This window comes from Callospermophilus lateralis, chromosome 9, assembly GCF_048772815.1.
Source record: "Callospermophilus lateralis isolate mCalLat2 chromosome 9, mCalLat2.hap1, whole genome shotgun sequence".
Taxonomy (NCBI): Eukaryota; Metazoa; Chordata; class Mammalia; order Rodentia; family Sciuridae; genus Callospermophilus; species Callospermophilus lateralis.
The window spans coordinates 75493459-75511497 of NC_135313.1; positions in this window are offsets into that span (position 1 = coordinate 75493459).

Here is an 18039-nt window from a genome sequence, read left to right on the forward strand (position 1 = left end):
CAGGCCATTCTCAGTTCCTTGCCATGTGGGCCTCTCCGCATGGTCATCCCACTCCGCGACAACTTGCTTCTTCAAAGCCATCAAGGGAGCCTATAGGGCAAGTCTGCTGAGAGACAGTCATTTAATGTAATATAATCCTGATAGAATATGGCAAAGACGATGGGTAGCACTATCAGTTAGAAAAACAGCAACCATTCTACCCACATTTATAAGGTTTCTGCAAGGGCATGAATAATACCAGGAAACAAAGATAATGGGGTCAACTGAAGGTCGCCTGCTACAGGTAGAGTAGGAAATGAATGCAGAATCTTTGGACTTCTCCTAGAAATTAGAGTATACCATTAATTTATATTCTAAAAACATGGCCAAGAATCTTCTAGTTATTGCTAGAAACATAACTCCCTGTAATGATAAGATTGTGCTATTAAGACATTGAGATTTGGGGACCAATTTATTTTAATCTCTAAAAATTTCCCCTGCCCTGAGGCTGCCATTCCTCATTTACTAGGGAAAAAATTTAAGAAAATACTTGATTGGGCTGGGAGTGTAGCTCAATGACTGGTACAGTGCTTATGTAGAATGCATGATGCCCTGGCTCTAATCCCAAGACTTCACTCCCCACCCCTCAAAAAATACTTGTCCAAGACATTGACAAAAACCATTTTTGATTCTTTTCTTTAATTTCTTTAAAAATAGGGTTGTATTTCTTTTAACATGTATCAACCCTAAATTATTCACATCCTGAGGTCTATTTCATCTCCTCCTGTGAACTACCAGTTAGCATTTCTCCATTAGTCACAGACAAGCAGAATAGCTAATAAATACAACCTATGCAAAGCAGCTCACATTTCTATCAAAGTAAGAGAGAGTGCCAGGCTCCAGGTTTCTACAATTAGTGAATATTATGTGTTTATAAGCCAAGCAGTTCAAAAGAAAGGCACTGCCAGAGAACAGACTGAATGAAAATGTTTGCTTACCAAAAAGATACTTCTAAATGTTAATTATGACCAATTTGTTTTTTCATAAGACTAAAATAATGCTGCAAAAGACTTTCAAATACAAAAATAAATCTGTTTGTAGCAGTTTATGGTATATGTATTATGAGGAATGTTTTGACTTAAGGAGTAAAATCAATTTCAAAGAGAAACATGAACATTTTACAGAGCAAGAATTATGTTCTATTGCAGTGCTAATCAAGTGCCTATGAGATAGGCCATATAATGTTTCTCTCCCACCATAATAATGAGAGTACCCTTGTCTTTCAAGACTTTTCATAATGGAATATTATATTTACACATAGTTACCAAGTGTCATTGGCAACATCAATGACAATATACTTCCTAATCCCAAAGGTTGTATAAAGTTCTTATCCTCAAGACACTGAGAGAAAGTTGATAATCCAAATAAAATGAAGAAAAGTTATTATGTGAGGCTTCTAATCAACTCAAAGATACTCAACCTGACTCATAACTAAGGACGTACTAACTCAAAAACTGAGATATTAGTTCTTAATCTAACATACAATCACAGATCAAAGAGTTTGAAAGTGCTCTGCTGGCTGTGGTGTAGAAAAAAGAATCACGCATTTGATAATGAGAGTAGAAACTGGGGCAACTTCAGTGGCAAACAATTTGGTAATATCCATTAAACGATTAAAACACAGTTAATGAGGAGTTGTTACACAATGTGTAGAAAACTCTATTATGAAATATGAATAAGTCCTAAAGATTTGCTATACAAAATAGTGCCTGTAGTTAATAATATATTACTTTGAATCATACAAAGAGAATAGATCTCATGTTAACTGTGTTTACTGAAATACACACAAGAATGTAAAGAAATTTTGGGAGGCAACAGATCTTTGGTTGTGGTGGTGATGGTATCACAGTTGTATGCATATATCCAAATTCTTCCCAAGGTATATACTTAGTATTTGAAATTTTTCATGTTTAATTATACTTCAATAAATCTAAAGTTCAAATACACATTAGCACAGACCTAGAAAACCTGTCTAGATTTGTACTTGCACATTAACACAAGGACATTCTCAAGGAAAGTTCAAAAAACATTATGGTAAAAATAAAATTAAAAAGGTAAAATACAGATGTGTATGCATGAGACACTATTTTAAAAATGGGATATATGTATATCTGTGTATATATATATTTTTTTCTTTTTGTGGGGGGAAGTATAAGCAAGAGTGAACTGTAGTGTTTATCTTGAGAAAAGGGAGATTATATGTTACTTTGTATCAGATAGCCTCTAGTACCATTGGAAATTTATTTGATATTTCATTGAAAATTGAATAAGATAAATAAGAAAATGAAACTGACTTCATCTGAATGAGTCAGATACATTGAAAGTCAGATTCTAATTAGAATCATGGAGTCACATTTTGACTTCTCAGCCTGACCACATTTTCAGTGTCCTCAAAAGACAAAAGCCAGTGATGGAACAATTGCCACTTAGAATACTAATTGCTTTCTCTGGCATTCTTGGTTGTATCTTTGCTTTGGAGACTTCTTCCAGATCATAGTGACCTCAAGAAAATCACCCTGTTAAGCTCAGGGGCAAATGCAAGGTAAAAATATTGAGATTCTGAGGGTGGAGTTGGACCCCAACCCTAGATTTCAACATTGCTGGACATTAAGAGATTGTTGAGGAAGGAGTCAAGAAGGTCCTCATAATGTAATTAGGCAAAGTGCTTTGGGAAGTTTATTTATACTCAAAGTCTAAGGCAGTGCTAAACTCATGTTACCCAGGTTTAAAGACCAAGATGGGCAAAACACAACAAAAATTGTCAAACCCACTTCCACTTGGTCTTAACCCAGATGCAGACCACCCCCTGGTGGCAGCCTGGAACGCACAGTCCTTTGTAATTCACTGTGGATCTTGATTAGACAAATAGGATTTGTTTTATTATGAGGACAAACTTTCCAGAAATGAAAAATAGTCCAGTTTGCCATCAGACCAAGCACAAAATCTCTAGCATGGCAATGAGAGTAGAGGCTGACATGGAGAAGACCATAACTAACAGGCAAGTTTATATTTTGATAAAATACTTAAAAATGTTCCCTGCTTACAAATGACTTTTCTTCTGGCCCCATTTCACTTTCAAGTGCCACAGTTTCCTTCTACTCAGTGCTCTGTGCTCCTTATCAGCCGCAACTAATTAATTGGCCCTAATTTGTACTCATGTTGGTTGAAGTCACTTTGGCATACACTAAGTCACCAAGGACACATGGCATTACCTCATTTTCTAAATTACCTAACACTTTTAGAGAGAATTTGGACCTCACACTTAGGACTGATCCACTTATCTTGGTCTCACAAGATTTGATGGTTTTCTGAATCGGGTATTAGTATAAGCTGCAATAACTAAAGTTGTTTGTGGAATGCATGATATCTTCATATAAATACACAGATATCAATCCAACTAGCATATGCTAATAGAAAGAGGAAGTCAATTCTTCTGACTGCTCAATTCTTTGTTGTGCTTTACATTGTGACACTTCCTGTAGGGCTGAATTCACGTAACTGCCCTTTATCAGCTGAGGCAGAAATGATAAATAGGTTTTATGATCATCAAAACACCTTATGGAGTTAGTGGGTGGAGAAAGAGGAGTCTCTCTCTCTCACTCTATTACTCAGCTTTCTGTCACTTCAACAACTACCTGGGAAAATCAGAAAGAAAAAAAGGGTTATTTTGGCTCAGAGTTTGGGAGGTTCTAGTCCATGATCAGTTGATCTTGTTGCTTTGGACCTGTGATGAGACAGCACATCACAGTGCAAGAATGTAGTAGAGCAAAACCTTGTGGCTGGAGAGCAAGAAAAAGAAAGAGGAAGTGTCTAGGGTCCCAATATCTCAATCAAGTGCATGCCCCCCATGATCTACATACCTCCTACTAGGTCCCACCTCTTAAAAATCATGCAATGTACTAATACTGCCACTCAGGGGACCAAGCCTCCAACAACTAAGCCTTTGAGGATCATTGAACATACAAACTGTAGCACCTGCATTTTCAAGATTTTAGATAAGCTCCTCAGAACTTTTCATTTATACTAGTGCTTCTTGTTCATCATTTTAAAAGCAAAGAATTAAAACAATTATAATTTCTAAAAATAATAAGTCAAAGACAGGAAAGGCAGCAGAATACAACAGACACTAGTATGGCAATATGTAAATCAATGGATGTGTAACTGATGTGATTCTGCAATCTGTATACGGGGTAAAAATGGGAGTTCATATCCCACTTTAATCAAAGTGTGAAATATGATATATCAAGAACTATGAAATGTTTTGAACAACCAACAATAAAAATTAAAAACAAACAAACAAAAAACAAAGATACCACTTAAAACAATACATGAAATTTTCTGTTAAATTAAAACTGCATATATTCAAAGTCAAAAGTGACCCTGAACCAAGAAATGGATCTCTGAGCATATCTAAATGGCTAAAAAGTAATTGGGGTCTGTCAGCGTTGTAAATATAGGATACCATGATTGACAGAAACTAGTGTCTTTCTGTGAGCTTCTGGGCTGGGAGTTTCTGCAACCATCTGCTTATTCTCATGCCAAAGTTTCATGCCTACGGCAAGGGAGCACATTCCTACCTTTAAATGGTGCAACCAGTTGTGAAAAAAAAAATCACCCAAAATCTTAGCAATTGTCAAATCAATCACCATCTCACCAGGGGCTAAAAACGCTTTTTGTCTTTTCTTCAAGTTCTTTCCATATTCTTAGTCAAGTACCATGAGTTGACACTGGTTAGTTGTTAAATGAGTCCAACTGATCATTGTTGGCAAAGTATCAAGTTAACCAGACATGGCAAAGAATAGTGGAAACTGATAAGCCTTGCTATGGTTTACAAGACTATAAAATCTGAACCCAGTCTCCCTCTGAATCTCATCCCTTCATTTCTTCCTCTTGCTTTGCTCCAGGTATACTTGCTCCTGAATAATCTCACATATCAGAAAAATTCCTCACTCCAGCATCTGCACCTTTTCTTTGCTTGGATTACTGTTCCCAATGTCCCCATGGCAAGCTCCCTTTCTTCCTTCAAGTCAGACTCATATATTACCTTAATGTCACTATCTCATTTCCCCAGCACTCCTGATCCTCTTAACTTAAACTATTTTCCACAGCTATTTTGCATATGCCTCTGAAGTATTATATATTTTAACTATTATGTTTATCAGAAAAGCAGGGGTTTTTGTGTTTTCTTCATTGATACTCAGTGTTTATGAGATTATCGGACCCATAGTGAATATGCAATAATTCCAGTAAATATGCAATAATAAATGAAAGAAAGAGTGAATATATTAACATCATTAGGTAGATCCATTTTTCTGCTATGCAGCATAAGAACAAGCCCAGGTCAAAAAGGCAGAGTCCTTGGTCCAAAATCATCAAGTAGTGCATGAGAAGTATACATAACAGAAGAAGAGAATAAGGTCAAAGAGTTAATATAGCAGAATTAGCTAATGTCTTTAGTAGAAATGTCCAGAATAAGTCTAGGACCAGAAGTGGTTCAAAAAAAAAAAAACTACTCAAAGGATTTTATTGCTTTTTGATGTAGAATCTCTATTCTACTTAATAGTCTAGCCATTCCTGCTCTCTGATTTAAAGATCCTTCAACCTTTCTCTGATCATGATCTTTCATTTTCTATTTCTCCTTGAAGAGATGACTACTCCACAAGGATCAGGGACTCCATGAGTGAATCTAAATAACCCGATCGCTTGAAACTTGGCTCCCATTATTCTCATCAGAACTACCAGCTTTCAAGGACAACATGCTGATTTAGCAAGGGGAGCTACATCACATATCATAAGTTGACTGGAGAGATATTCCTAAACACTCTCTCTTCTGTTCCCTTGGAATTATTCTGGGACTGACCTTGATGTCTACCTTTGAGATGATTGTTTTTCTGCTATGGACACATGCTTTACTGTCTCATGAGTTACAGAATACATTTATGACATCACCTTTTCTTTGATCCCTCATAAGTTCATCACTCACATTGAATTAGAAATCTGAAACAATACTGCATAAATGCTAAATCTTATTAACTTATTACCCAATTATTAATAAGTGGGTATCCAGCAAACAAAGATATAGAGCAGAAGGGAAACCTAGCATATATTGAGCATGTTACACACTTCAAAGATTTCAACTTCCTAAGAAATTTTTACAAGAAATGAAGTATGTCTAACTCCGTCCGTTAGATTGTAAATTACTTGAATATGTGATCATGTTCATCTTGTCCATAATTTTATCTGTGTATCTAAACAGGCAATTGTCCCTGAGCGGGTGCTCAATGTATAGTGTTGAACAAATGAATAAAGCAAAGTCCATGAAGTTCCTATAAACTACAAATCTGCCACAAACCCAAATTCTTCTAGTTGGTACATTTTTTTCTATATCCCAAGGTTGCTTCTTCATGCAAACATAGTGATTGTCAGAAACTCACCTAAAATAGAAGATCAGCTTGATTTGACTTTGACAAAGAATCTTTAGTAAAACATCCATTACATCAAATGCCACACTGGCCTGTTTCTAGATGGTTTACTGAAGCAGCTTCACATGAAATTCAAGAATCCATAAGAGAATTTTCATAAATAAGTCATGTTCTGAAACTGTAAGTTTTCCTCAGGATAGCTCTGACAAGTTATAGGTCATGGAAGAAGCAAAGTAGTTTTTTAACTCATTTTAATTCCCATCACCCCATTAGGTATAAATTAGACAACACATTTGCATTTGCTTTGCAGTTGAAATTTTCTCATAGGGTGATATCAACAGAGTTAAGAGAGCAAGAACAGAATGATTTTCCTGTAGTTAGCCATGAGAATTTTGGGGTGACTATCTTTTCACCAATTCATCATTTTTAGTTATGATGAAATATTTATTTTGGTCACAGGCTCACTCATAAACATAAAACTAAAGAAAATTTTAACCTCAATTTCTATTCAGTTTATTATTCAGACAAACTGATATCACTTCATACCCTCAGGGATTTTTGTAGTAAAACATTAAAAAATAATAAAAACCTTTAAGCATTATTTTGTGATAAACATGCCAAAATTTGGACTCACAAAATTCTATTAATAAATCTTTAAGGGCAATTTAACTTACATATAATTGATTCAACTAGGAGGTATCAGTGACATATGACATTAATCTTTTGAGCTAGGAAAAAATCATTTGTGCACTAACTTAAAGAGTTATGAGTTGTTAGCAAAATAAATAAACCTACTACCAGTTCAACCATCACCTAAACAGAAAAGCAATGGGCATTTCCTTGTTTTTTTCTTTCTCAACATTTTCTTTATTCTTTTCATGAACTTTCTCTCCCCATAGAAATTTAGATTGGGTTACATAAAAATCCCATTGGAGATTTTATTATAATTATAACATTGAATTTATGGAGTCACTCAGGAATATTTACTATATTGTATTATCTAAACCAGAAACACACCCCCATTTTTTAGCATTTTCCATATTCTTCAGCACAGTTTATAATCCTTCTGAAAATATACACTGTGAACATATTTGGTTAAAATTTTTCCCAGTAATTTTAAAGTTTTTGATACTATATTAAATGATCTCATTCCATAAATATGTGGAGAAATAAATATAAATAAATATGTAAGAAGGCGAGTAAATTACACTTGAGCCCTACTACAGTTTCAACCTGATAAACACAGGTTTATCAGCTATTATAAACAATCAAGTCAATCACAATCCAATAGGGTTTTTTTAAGCTTGTCTTTTTAATTATATTAGAAGATTATGATTCTCAAGAAAATATTCCAGGACTCTCTGCAAAACGTGTAAAGTTTAATGATATTTAAACTGAAACAAACAAATATCATATATAAACATATTATAAGATAGAAAACAGAGAAATAACATAAGATAACCTCAGAGAACACCCAGTTACACAGGGCTCATTGCAATGCATTATCTCTTTCAGTGCCCAGACAGGAAGATAGAAAGAAAGCTTTATTCAAGCAGTTTCTGCCAAAAGTGTTACAAGTACATGAAGAGATAGTGGCTTTGAAATTTCAGTTTTATCACCTCCTCAAATCCTGTGCTAAACACTTCTGGAGTGCTGACTTTATCATTGCAAATGATAAATTTCAATTTTAATCTCAAAGGGATTATACAAAATGAATTTATTAAAAATAGGGTTTGGGGATTGGGAACAGAGTTAGTTTATGGCTAAAAACTCATATTTGCTGAGCTTCAAAAGAAACAGAATCACTTGTGAGAAATTTCTTCTCCATATGCCCTATGTCTCCATATTTTTCTCATTTAGTCTTAAAAGTTTTATCTTCTACCTATAGAGTTCACTGAGAAGCCCAGTATTTCCAACTCTTGTGAGATGAAGCAGGCACTTCACAAAGCTCCAAGAATAGTTTGTCCTATTTAAGAAACACCAGATGGAACAGTTAATGCCGTGCCTTGCCTCATCTGTACTGTCAGTGTAGCACAACTTTTACTTTCTATCAAACCAGAGAAGTCTTTACCTCTATTCAAAGGCAAAGAGAAAAATCTTTAAATCTGAATTCTTTAGCAAAGCTGCATCATACCCTGAGCCTTTAACATAGGATCAATTTCTAAAACAGTAATATAATCCAAATTGATAATGAATTTGGGGGAAGGGATTCAGATACTAGTCTTAGGTTTGTATTAAAGTTCTAAAGATGTTATCTATACAAATCTAAAGGAAGAGAAAGTATCATACATCAAATTTATTTTTAAAAAACCACTATCATTGAGATTTCTGATGGCAACAATCATATAGGGGGAAAATTAAAATCAAACATTTTATTATCCACCAAAACCCATCAGTAACCCCTTATCTTGAGTGTCCAGAATATCTCCTTGTTCAACCTTCACCATGTTATGGTTTAGATATGAGGTATCCCCAAAAAAATTCCAGTGCATAAAAGCATAAGAATTTTCAGAGTTAAAATGATTAGATTATGAGGGATATAAACTAATCAATGAATAAATCCACTTACGTGGATCAACAGGGCAGTAACTATAGGCAGGTAAGGTGTGACTGGAGAAAGTAGGTGACTGGAGGTATAACTTTGGGGTTTACATTTTTGTTCCCCTTGTGAACAGAACCTGATTCCTGGTTGCCATACTCTGAGCTGTCTTCCTATACCATGTACTCTGCTATGGTGCTCTGCCTCGAATGGGCCCAGACGTATGGAATGAGCTGACCATGGATTGAAACTCTGAAACAGTAGGTCAAATAAAATTTTCTTCTTCTACAATGTTCTTGTTAGGTCTTTTGGTCACAACAATAAAAAAGTTGACTAAAACAAATTGGTAGAGAAGTGGGCTCTCCCTGTGACTAACCTGATCATATGGTTCAGAAGTCATTGGATCTAGTTTTCAGTGGGTGAGGAATTTCCTAAAAATTTTGAGATGCTATTTGGAAAATCTTGAAAATGTTGTAAGAACAGCTTAATGAACAATTCTGGTAGGAGGTCAGAAGTCAAAAATGCTAATGGAACTGTGGACAGTAAAGACCGGGTTCATGAGGTTTTGGAGAAGGAGGACCCTATTTGAGATTGGATGATATGTCATTCATTTTACATTCTGGCAAAGTTGTCTACATTTTGCCCATGTCCAGAGACTCTATGAGACTGAATTTAAAGGTGATAAACCAATTAATCTGGCAAAGGAAATTTTAAGGTAGGTAGCACAGCTTTCAGGTTGTAGCATGGATATTGCTGGTGTCTTTTAGCCAAATTTACTGAGATAATCAGGAGCAAAAATCAAAGGAGAAAGATTTGAAAACCCTGTAGTTTAGGCAGAAAAGTTCAAGTAAAACTGGGACTAAGAAATTTGTAGTTAAAGATATTACAACAATTTAAGAGGTGCTCAATATTTTACCTAGAAACAATAGGAAAGATGGCTTGAGGGCATCTCAAGAATTGGCAGGATCACACACCATCCTAGACTCAAGGGTGTAGAAGTTCCTTTGAAAAGAAGAGATTAGGTTATTTGTTTTCTTATTGTTTAATTTTTTGAGTTCTTTGTATGCTCTGGATATTAGGGCTCTATCTGAAGTGTGAGGGGTAAAAATTTGATCCCAGGATGTAAGCTCCCTATTTACCTCTCTTATTGTTTCTCTTGCTGAGAAAAAACTTTTTAGTTTAAGTAAGTCCCACTTGTTGATTCTTGTTATTAACTCTTGTGCTATGGGTATCCTATTAAGGAATTTGGAGCCCGACCCCACAATATGTACATCGGAGCCAACTTTTTCTTCTACCAGGCGCAGAGTCTGATTTGATATCAAGCTCTTTGATCCATTTTGAGTTAACTTTTGTGCATGGCGAGAGAAAGGGATTCAGTTTCATTTTGTTGCATATGGACTTCCAGTTTCCCCAGCACCATTTGTTGAAGATGCTATCCTTCCTCCATTGCATGCTTTTAGCACCTTTATCGAATATTTGTAATTTTGTGGATTGGTCTCTGTGTCCTCTATTCTGTACCATTGGTCCACCCGCCTGTTTTGGTACCAGTACCATGCTGTTTTTGTTACTATTGCTCTGTAGTATAATTTGAAGTCTAGTATCGCTATACCGCCTGATTCACACTTCCTGCTTAGAATTGTTTTTGCTATTCTTGGTCTTTTATTTTTCCATATGAATTTCATGATTGCTTTATCTTTCTACAAGAAATGCCATTGGGATTTTGATGGGCCAAGGACCTGAACAGACACTTCTCAGAGGAGGACATACAGTCAATCAACAAGTACATGAAAAAATGCTCACCATCTCTAGCAGTCAGAGAAATGCAAATCAAAACCACCCTAATATACCATCTCACTCTAGTAAGATTGGCAGCCATTATGAAGTCAAACAACAACAAGTGCTGGCGAGGATGTGGGGAAAAGGGTACATTTGTACATTGCTGGTGGGACTGCAAATTGGTGTGGCCAATTTGGAAAGCAGTATGAAGATTCCTTGGAAAGCTGGGAGTGAAACCACCATTTGACCCAGCTATTCCCCTTCTCGGACTATTCCCCAAAGACCTTAAAAGAGCGTACTATAGGAATACAGCTACATCGATGTTCATAGCAGCACAATTCACAATAGCTAGACTGTGGAACCAACCTAGATGCCCTTCAATAGATGAATGGATTAAAAAATATGGCATTTATACACAATGGAGTACTACTCTGCACTGAAAAATGACAAAATCATGGCATTTGCAGGGAAATGGATGGCATTAGAGCAGATTATGCTAAGTGAAGCTAGCCAGTCCCGAAAAAGCAAATGCCAAATGTCTTCTTTGATATAAGGAGAACAACTAAGAACAGAGCAGGGAGGAAGAGCATGAGAAGATGATTAACATTAAACAGGGACCAGAGGTGGGAGAGAAAGGGAGAGAGAAGGGAAATTGCATGGAAATGAAAGGAGACCCTCATTGTTATGCAAAATTACATAGAAGAGGAAGTGAGGGGAAAAGGAAAAGAAAACAAGGGGGAGAAATGAATTACAGTAGATGGGGTAGAAAGAGAAGATGGGAGGGGAGGGGAAGGGAGGGAGGATAGTAGAGGATAGGAAAGGCAACAGAATACATCAGACACTAGCATTGCAATATGTAAAAATGTGGATGTGTAACCGATGTGATTCTGCAATCTGTATACGGGGTAAAAATGGGAGTTCATAACCCACTTGAATCAAATGTATGAAATATGATATGTCAAGAGCTTTGTAATGTTTTGAACAACCAATTGTAAAAATTAAAAAAATAAAATAAAATAAAGGCAAAAAAAGAAATTCATTTCCAAAAATAAATTTTGCCTTTCATAATAAAACTTGTTAAAACAGTATTGTCAGAAAAAATAAAAATTAATTCAAATTTTATATTAAAAAAAAGAAAAGAAAAGAAGACACTAGGAGCCACCCTGCTTACACAGAGGGTGGGGATGGCTAGGAAGTTGGTTCACTGTGCTCAACTGCCCAGGCATATGGAGTCTAGTGCAGCCATGGTACCAGGAGGCTGGGCTGTTCTCCAAGATGGCAGTAGACCTTGGCATCAACCACATGATGCTGGTTCTATATAAAAGTAGGATGATGGAGTGAGGGAGTCATGGAGGCTTCCACCAAGATTTCAACGGAATACCTGGGAGGCCAGGCAAAGTACAACATGGGTTAAAATCTCTTAAGGCAGCCTCTGAAAAGGTGATGCATGAATCTATGAGAAGGAAGCCAAAGCTGCAGTGGAGACCCTGGAAAGAAAGAGATACCAGTAATATGGAATGTCTGCCAACAAAAACTGAAGGAATTGAGAAAAGACAAGATAAGAGAGACCCTGTGGGTTGTACAAGTCAGACCACAGGGGCAGAGTTGCACAAACCCTTGGGAGAAATATGCTATGTAACCCAGATATTCTATGTGTAATTGCAGGACTTCTTTGGCCCAGCTAGACTTCAGTCTTGCTTGGGTCCCATTCCTTCTTCCTATGCCTATATTTCTCCCTTGTAGAATGGAAATGTTGACTCTGTGCCATTATATATTAGACATATGCAACTTGCTTTTTATCTTTTACTCTTAAAGCTAAGATTTTGCCATGAGTATGAGATGAGATTTTGGACTTGCACTGTTGGGTAATGCTGGAACTGTTACCAGAGACTCTTGGAAATGGATTGTGAGATGGGCATAAGCTTTTTGGGGTCAGGGCAGAATATTATGAATCATCACTAAAAAAATCACTAGAGACAAGAATTTTCAGAGGTGAAATAATTAGATTATGAGATGTTTATATTATGGATTTACTGGGAAGTATCTATAGGTAGGTAGGATGTGGCTGAAGAAAGTAGTTCACTGGGGTGTACCTTTGTGATTTATATTTTTGTCTCCAGTCATTAGAGTTTTGCTTCCTGGTTGTCATGTTCTGAGTTGTCTTCCTATACCACTACCTTCTACCATGATGTTCTGCTTCACCTTGGGACCAGACTTGTGGATTTGGCCACTAAACCTCTGATATAATGAGCCAAAACAAAATTTCTCTCTTCTACATTGTTCTTGTCAGGTTAAAGTGTTAAACACTATTGTTTAAGGATATAAAATAAGGAGATTATAAACTTACCTTCACTGGGGGCACATAGGCTAAAGGGTAGATGTCTTTAAAATACATAAATGAGTATATTATAAACCTGTAATACAATGTATCTCCAATAAAAGGTCCAGTTTTTGTACTTCTAAGTCAGGAAGACTTAGAGTCAAAAATGACAGGTAGACTTAATAGACATGCTGAGCAATAAAGGTCTTCCTTAATTAAGAAATCCCAGCAGAACTGTGATATTATCAGTTGAACTAAATGTTTTACCTAGCTATCTCTAAACCAGCTACCACAGTCGCATCCCATTTATGATGTTTCCCTGGGGAGAAGTTATTTCCCTACATCAATCAGTTGCTAAACCAGCATTTTGTAATCACAAGGACAAACATCAAATTTCAGAGAAGTCAAAGTCATTCTCTATCAGAAAAATTGGGGATATTTCCATATTATAGATTTTATAATACCAAGCCAAGAGCAAGATATTAAATAGAAGCATTTAGTACTAACTCTCCCTCCCAGAAAAGATTTTATCTCATAAATGGAGACAAGCTAGACCCACTGCACTCAGAATATAAAAGCTTATGAATGGTTTATATGTACGCCCCACCCTTTTTTTTTTTTTTTGGTACTGGAGATTGAACCCAGGAACATTTAACTACTGAAACACATCACCAGTTCCTTTTTACTTTACTTTTTAAATTTTATTTAGAGACAGGGTCTCACTACTAAGTTACTGAGGATGGCTTTGAACTTTCAATCTTCCTGTCTCAGACTCCTCAGCTGCTGGAATTACAAGCATCCACCATCATGCCTGGCTATATATGCCTTTTAATGGAACCAATGTGTCGTAATTTCTTCTATTAAGTCTATTTCCTAATGCCAAAAGAGTTAGAAAATCAAGTAAAAATCAACTGTGATATTTAAGGAGTATTGTAATTTAGATTTATTTCAAAATCATTTGAAGGAAAATAAAACATTTCAATTCACAAATTACTCCTTCTCCTATATATGTGCTGATTAAAGTGAACTTGACAAGAGATCATAGATGATATAAAGACAGAAAAGAAAGTAAACCATGAACTCTTCATAAATTGAGCAGGCCCCTGAATCACTGAAACTTGACTAATGCCCAAAGGTATTATTTTCAGACAAAAACTACCATTCTTAATTTTTATATAAATTATTCTCTTATTCTATATGATACTTCTGGAGATAATATTTGTAGGCTCAATTTATATCTACCAACTCTTTATACATAAAAATGAAACATTGGTATACTGGAATAATAGCTAAAATTTAAAGGAGATAAGGAAAAATGCAGGTATTAAAATAAATTAGTCAGGAGAGGATAGGCTATGGTGTGGTGATGAGTATACCCTAAAATTTGAGTGACATATCAAAGCGAAGATTTATTTTTTGCCCAGATCATAAATGAGTGTTGGAAAGACCTTCTTGGTGACTCTCCTAAATCGTGACATAGAGTTCTTCCATCTAGAGATACTGACATCTTACCACATACATGACTGCATGACCAATGTAATTCCACAACATGTACAATCAGAAAAAATGAGAAATTGTACCCCATTTATGCATGATATATCAAACTGCATTAATGCATTCTACTGTCATAAAAATAATTAAAACAGATTTTTTAAAAAAAACTTAAATGATTGTGCTTCACTTTGCCTTCCCCTATTAAGAGCTCACCTTAACACCAGTAAATCACTATACTTTGCATACGTGCCCTCTAGGTATTGAAGATCCAGACTTCTTCAGAATAGATTGAGCTCTATCTTCCACCTTCTGAACTGCTAATTTGAAACAACTAAAAAAGAGTCTTTAAAAAAAATTAGATGAGAAGTATAGTATTGCTTGTTCTCATTATCCCTTTAAGATTTGACTTACACTACAAAGATCTGTCAACACAATCATTCAGAGAGCAAGAGAGATGTCAGCTGCTGCTTAACTAGGAAACTGATAATATTCCTGGAGCGTGTGTCCTCCTGCAGGGCTTCGATTAAGTCAGATACTTTCTCTCAGGTGCTTTGTTATAAATCACTTCTGGTGGTTTCAGAGGTACTGCAAGGAAGCATTCAACACCCACAAAGGAGTTATTTGAAGATGAAACATGAAGCATACTGACTACCTCTGAATTATCTTTGGTGTATTTCTTAATGAATTTTTTAAAAGCAAGTAACAGCTTTTCTTTTATTAGAGTTCCCAAAAATGTCCTTGTGCATCTATCAACTTCAGTCAAGACAAAATAGTGGAAGAATTATCTTAGAAAACAGGAATCAATCCACTGACATGTATGTTCTTACACACTGGGTTACTTTTGTTTGGCCATACCTCAGACAATTCTGATGCAAGCATGTTTGACCTGTGTCTCAGTCCTTGATCTCTCAGATGCTGCTACTGCAGTCCCAGCATCTTTGCTTTCCAGTAGGAAAAAGAGTATAAAATATTCTGCAAGCCCTCAGATGAGCATCTGATGATTCAAAATTGTTGAGCTATCAAAAACGTGGAAAAAGGACAATGAAATCGCACACCAATCTTCCCATAAAACCATTGTCTTTAGCTGCGCTGATTTCTGAAATCATCTTGCTTTTGAATTTGGCCTTACATAAGGTTACTCTTCTGGCTCACTCTAGACACCTTTAGGAGTTGCTTCTCGTTATTGTAACTGATTTTGAAACTTCCAAGGAAGTAGAAAAAGTAACTTGCTCATGAATCCTAAACTTCTTGTGAAGGCAGTGTGACAAATCCCCAGAAAGTGTTGGCTTTCCTCCTCTCTGCTGTTTGCCTCCTTTATAGCATCTTAATACTCATCTGAATAAGAAGAGAGAAATAAGGTAAAAATCTAAAGTCATTAACTTTGTTATGCATTAGTTGCTAAGAAAGCATTTTGAGAATGACTTTTCAGTTCTGAGCAGATTTTGCATTGTTTGCCCCTGGTTCCTCTAAGTAGGGAAAGTTCATAGCCAATTTTGACCTCATTCTAACTGGCCTTGCCTGTAAACCGGGCTCCAATCAGAATTAGATCTTGGAACCTAAGATAATTAGCAGAGCAGGAAGGAGATACTTTTATCATATACCAACTATGTTTTACAGCCCAGAGGGAAAGAGGGTCTATTAAACTATATGTTTGGGGCAACTCATTCCTCCTTTCTGGATCTCCATTTCTCATCTACATAACGAGAAAACTCTAACCTGTTCTTTAGAGTAGCTCAGGCATGAAATGATGGTTTTCTATATTGTATTTTAGCTACCTTGCTTCTGGGATAAAGTAGAAATAGAGAGATAAAAAAGGAGAGTTAATCAAGCTCACTTCAGATTTAAGAGAGAGATATTTGGTGGACAAAGATACCCAAGAAGAACGCTGGTAGAGGTTGTGACTACTAGACCACAAGTCCCATGAGGAAATAGCTGTGGCACCAGTACAGAGTGCAATTTCTAGTACGTAACAAATACTATAGGAATACTTACTGACCAGGCAGGCTAAAGGATCCTTCTGTAGACTCAGCAGTGAGTGCCCTTTCTACCAAAATCTTTGTGCTTTGGAAACATTTGGCTAAAGGAAAACCAAGATATAAGCCTCTCCAGTTGGGGGTTACAGGATGAATTCAATCTTAGAGAGCACAAGGAAAGGATGCTCAAGCCAGGCATCTTGGTCATTGAGCCCATTTCTGTGACATGCCCTCCAGTGATAAGGAATGTCTGGGAACCTGTGCCTATCGTGAGCACAATGGCAGCTGTAGTGAAGTTTCTTTATACTGAAAAAGTGCTTTTCCTCTTGACTTTTGAGCCTCCTAGAACAAAAATTTCTTCTACATGGGAAAAATTTGGCCCTGTGGTATTAGAAGGAACAGTGAAAATAAAGCTGAAACTTGGCAAATAAATTAAGTGGTAATAGACTGAACTATGTCCTCAGAACACCCAAGAATTGTGTTCTGTTGTTTCCAGAGATCACCTAGAGGTTCAGGAAAAGTAGTTCTAGAGAGTTTGAGGCCTCGCTAGCCCATGGACCCTCATGCAGCATTATGTACACAATACTGTTCTGGGTAGCCCCATATTTCCCCATACTCAGTGCACATATGTCCATAATGGATTAGATTTCAGCCTCTGAGCATTTAACTTTTTACACATTCCAAGTTTAGAGTAACTGCACTGGAAGCCATCTGCCACCAGGCGTCTAGTTGGATTTGGACCTGATCCATCTCTGCCAGGTGCCTGATAGTCACACACTCTGAAAAACCCAATGCCAAAATTATATGTGAATCACGGACCTGGGGCTCCAAAATGATCCAATTAAGAAATATTTTTAGAACTCAGCTTAATTTTTAAGGCTTAAACTTTAAGGATTATTACTATTATATAATCAGCAATCTGAAATGAAATCCAACTATATGTACTTTTTAAACTACAGTATTTCTCCCCATAGTCTAGTAACTTTTTTGTTGAAATTCAAAAGTATATAGCTTAATACTTTTTTTTCAAAATTAGTATTAATTTTAAAATATTTTTAGCATTATGGCATTCATGGAATACCATAAAATTAGATAACAGAGAAATTTTACTTTGTTACATTTTGTTCTGATGATAAAATACATGTAATAGCCCATCCTGTATACTGCTTTTCAAATATCTACCTAAGAAACACAAAATCACTACTCTGTACCTCCATATAGTGAGCACAATAAAATTCTATTTGTAAAATGTAAAAAAAAAAAAATGTAACAGTTTTGATGAATAAAATGATGTCTTCACTTCTTTATATCTATAATGTGCTAAACTTATGACAGGTATTTATTAAATAATTTGTAAAGTGAATTTGAGTTTCACCATCCTGTGGCCTTATTCATAATGATGAAAATAATGGCCAGTACATATTGTGCACTTTCTATTTGTCAGAATTTGTGCAAAACCTACCTTATATAATATAT